Source organism: Pteropus medius, unplaced genomic scaffold (genome assembly GCF_902729225.1).
Source record: "Pteropus medius unplaced genomic scaffold, Ma_sr-lr_union100, whole genome shotgun sequence".
In the NCBI taxonomy this organism is placed as follows: Eukaryota; Metazoa; Chordata; class Mammalia; order Chiroptera; family Pteropodidae; genus Pteropus; species Pteropus medius.
The window spans coordinates 4,502,756-4,507,318 of record NW_024340849.1 but is presented as its reverse complement, the minus strand read 5'-3'; the positions used below and the strand labels follow the sequence as shown (position 1 = coordinate 4,507,318).

The window sequence follows — 4,563 nt, the reverse complement described above, 5'->3', positions numbered from 1 at the left end:
AAGGGGCTTCCCGTCCCAAAGCTTAGTAAGGGCTTTGTTAGGCATCTTATTTATGGCGGATCATGTTTCTATAACCTCCACCAGCTGTGACACAAGCTACCATCTCTCTCTCTCCCCGTGTGTGTGTGTGTGTGTGTGTGTGTATACATTCAGATCATATATAATATTGGTGTAGTGTGGACGTTTACGGCAGCCAGCCAACCTCACCAGTTGAGTCTGAAATGCCTATATATTATCGGTACAATTTATACTCCAGGAGAGTAGGCCCCATGTCTTTGCTATTGTATCTCAAACACCTAGGAAAATAACATCTGGTTTATAGTAGGAAATAAATTCACATTTTCAAAGAAAGGAAGAGTGAAGGAAGGACACCTGTTTTGACGTAAAATGCCTTCAGCTTCTCACAAGGTATGATTCTCCTTTTCTTCATTCTCCCTCTGTTTATTCCAGACGGTCATGTTGCATGGTGTGGCTATGGTTGGTGACGATGGGATCATGCTTTCATTCCAGTGGCATGCATCCGAACGTCCTTGGCACGACCCAGCGTGTGGATTTAGGGATGAATATTTTTGGAGCAAAATCTCAACTGACTCCCTTGACTATCCGTCATTTGAATTGTTGTGGTTTTGGTCATAGAAAGGCAGCGAAGATTAGTGAGTTCACTATATTCATGTGCTAGAATCACTATTAGCATAGAAAATGAACTTAGAGTTCACTGAGACTTCCTGTACAGATGAGATAATATACTCAGCTTTTACCATCACCTGTTTTGTGTTGCCCGGAAGAGTTTCTGTTTGCTGTTTTGAAACAGCTTCATTATCCATATAGTGTCCTGCTGGGCATGGCATCATGTGCCCACCTTACTCAACAAAGGGCCTGCTGATGTTTGTGGAATCGTAACACGAAGAACTAAAAGACATAATTTTGGTTTTCCAACTATTGGTCTAGTGTTCTTCCCTGGTGATCGTACCAGTCCTCTAAAGCAAGCAATCGTTCAAGTGATTATGAATGAGATTCATATGGGGAGTATGGTTAAAAGTCCAAGTTCTTGGGGCATACTTCCATGAGAATCAGAGTTAGTGTCTGGATGGGGCCCAGGGGAAGGCATTTTTAACAAGAGCCCTGAATAATTCGATGCAGGCGGTACACAGATCCCGAACTGAAAAACACCAAAATAAACGAAAAACGAGTTTAAACTTCTATAGCTCCTAGAAGCACTAGTGAAAGTTCTTCTTAGCAAGTAGAAGCCTAGAACAAAACATTACTGCATGAAGTTCAAGACAAGCATTTTCCTGATTTAACAAATCAAACCACAACGTTTAAACGTGAATAGTCTCGCTAATATTCAGTATGACACTGCGTACGCGTTTCCTTAAAACATACGTGTTATAGACGCTGTAACACTTGCGTAGATGATTTCTCTGATCTCCCTGCACTTGGGCTGGGGTTTTCACTGCAGAACACCAGCTGTGGCTACTGTCCACGGGAGAACCCTGCTCCGAGAGCTCAGTGCTTGCCGCTTTATTTCATGTGCCATTTAGCTGGCTGCTCAAGGATATATTACATCAAGCATTAATCAGTTTTTAAATATTCGCCTTAAATGATAATCATCCTGAATTTATATTTCGATGGGAATGAGAGGAGATGGCTGAAAAATACAGAAAGTTTGATTTATGTCAAAGTAATACAAGTATGCTGCTGACATTTAATTTTAGACTAACCTTGTGAGTTATATTATCTCCATTTTATAGAAAGGAAAATTGAGACTCAGGGAGAAAAAATCAAATAAATCTGCATCTTATTGAAAATAAGACTGGAAAAGTATGATTACCTATTCCAAAATGTGGTTTTATCACTTTCTGTTCTCTCTGTATCTCTCTATTAATCCCTCCCTCTTTGTCTCTATTAATTTCTAACCTATTTCTCGATCCATCCATCCACTTGCCTGTTTTTGTTTCCTGTGTACCTCCCTAATTCTCTGTTTTCTCATCACTCACCTATCTAGCATCACCCTTTAATTGAAAGTGGGGTTGGTTGGTAACTGGTGTCCTGAAATTGTACTATACTAGATATCCTATCCTACAAAGAGTCATAGGTTTTTAGAGTGGGACTGTCATTTTGACGAGCCATCGGACTCTCTCCTGTTACGTGTGGTGAGGCTCAGGCCAGAGACATCTGGCTCCTTCTTCACCTGGGCATGTTAGGGTACTGGCAGAGGTTGAGTGGAAGTAAGTCTTTTGACTTACAATACATTTTTCCCCAGGAACTTTAGGCTAAAGACTATTAGGTTAAATAGTGAATGAGCTTAATTATAACACTTCTAGGTAACTAAAAAAAAGGGAAAAATCTATCCACGGAGTCAGTTTATTTGGTAAGGTTTTGTTGAAAGAGTGATTTTACAAATTATGTGCAGTTGCAAACTCCAGGTTTAATGTGGTATTTTGGAATAGTACATTACTTTTATAGTACAGCCGGATGCTTTTTTTTTTTGAAATGAATGAATGAAATTGGCCCAGTTATAAGGCGTGTCTCCAACAGATTCTGCTAAGGCTATGTATTCTCTAGAGTTAGATTGGATAAACCAATCAAGATTATGTCTAATAGCCTTGAAAAGGCATAACAATAGATTAATCATTTCTGGGGTATATTTTTGACCAGTCTAAAATTTTCAAATGTCAGTACTGAACAGTATAAAATAAAAATCATATTTATCAGGGCACCTACTATTGCCAGTAAACATGAGGTCACTCTTTGCAACCATTCTCCAATTAAATATATTTTCAAAATTTTCAAGATATTTTATTACTTATTTGATAGTAGCATCTTAATTTTAACAATTTTTAAGCTAAGATTAAGGAGTCAGTAACTTCCTCAAGAACACATAGAATACATGAAATATATTGCCTGAATAAGCAAAATATATTTTATTTTAGCATGAACCAAAATATAATGAATATCACAGAAAACACATATTTGTCATAGAAAAAAAAAGTCAAAAAAATAAATGTGATGGTTCAAGTTGCAGTTAATAATTGACTTAGAGTGATTACATTAAGAATTTAAAAATGATGGATATGTGATGGTTTCCTCCATAAAATACACCTCTCTAAAAATATTCAACTATATACAAAATTTAAATATTTGCTAAATCTTTACAATATCTCGTTGTGTTTTAAAATATAACTGCCGTGGAGTTTTAGAAAGGATCATAAAGTCCAGGCCTTTAATTCAAGAACTTTGCAAAATCATTGGCGTCAATCTTTTACTCCATTGAAAAGTTACATGAAAATGGTTTTATATTATTATATTTCAGGTATAATCCGTGTGAGTTAGGGTCCTGCAGAGACACAGGACCAGTAGTATTATACTTACTTGTAAATACACACATTTGGGGTACTCTTTCTGTGCGGAAGGGCAAACTTTGAGTAGGATAGGAAGGAAACACGTCCTTTAGTTCTTGTGGCAATATGCAGTCCTTTCGTAATTAAGAAGAAAGTTTATCATCACCCGCCCACTTGGCAGACAAACCGTGGAGTGACAAAACGAGAGATGAATGATGTAGGACACTTAGCTGGCCTGTGGTAATGCTGCCCACCGGAAACAAATATGACACTAAATATGGAGACTAAAGCCCTAAGACCATCATCCCCCCTCAGCACAGGCCTGCACCCAGCCGGAAGGGTCTTGTGACAGAATCTACTGGTTAGACCTGGAGAACCCATCACCTCCCCTGGTAACTCACTCTGGCATTGAATCCTTCTGACTGAGAGAGTTAAGATTCAATTTAGAAACGGAAATTAAATTTAACTTTATAAAAGGGAATTTTACACTTCTGCCTAAAACTCTTAACCATAATGAGGTAAATATTCTATAAATGCAGGGTCCTAATTTATAATTTTAACTAGTAAGATTAAAGTAGGATGGCATTTCCAATATTTAATGTATTTTTTTTCATTCATTACACCCGCTCCTTTATTCAGAAAATATTTATTGAATACCTACCATTCTTGACATTACGGCAATGCATTGAGTCTTGGAATTTTAAAAAGAAGGAATAATCTACAGCCATGCCACCCTGAACGTGCCCGATCCTGTCTCATCTCGGAAGCTCAGCAGGGTTGGAGCTGGTTAGTACTTGGATAGGAGACCACCTAGGAAGACCAGGTGCTGTAGGCACAAAAAATAAAAAGAAGAAGGAATACACTTGTATTAAGGGACTTGGCCATCTCCATGGCCTCAACACTGAAAGCAAACATTGGTATAAACCTCTTCACTGAGTATCATTCTTAGAATCGTTATTATTCTTATAGAGCTGATGTTGAAAACAGTAGGCTGCCCATTGACATTGATTGTGACCATCTCTTTCACAATTCAATCCTTACTTTTTCCTGTTACTCCTCTTTCGTTCTATCGTCTAAGACCAGGAGAAAATGTATATTCTGTTCTCCGCCACTCTTATTGTATTAATCCTTCTGTCCTTAATAAGTAACATTTATTCCATTTTTCTGATACGTACATTCTTCGTAACTCGTGTTAATTTTTCTAGTTCCACATTGAGCTGCC

At 37.8% G+C, this 4,563-nt stretch overlaps 1 pseudogene; it reads left to right on the top strand.

Moving 5' to 3' along the window:
- The first annotated feature begins 4,057 nt into the window (after positions 1-4,057).
- LOC120590836 (uncharacterized) lies at positions 4,058-4,176 on the top strand (annotated as a pseudogene).
- Positions 4,177-4,563: the final 387 nt, after the last annotated feature.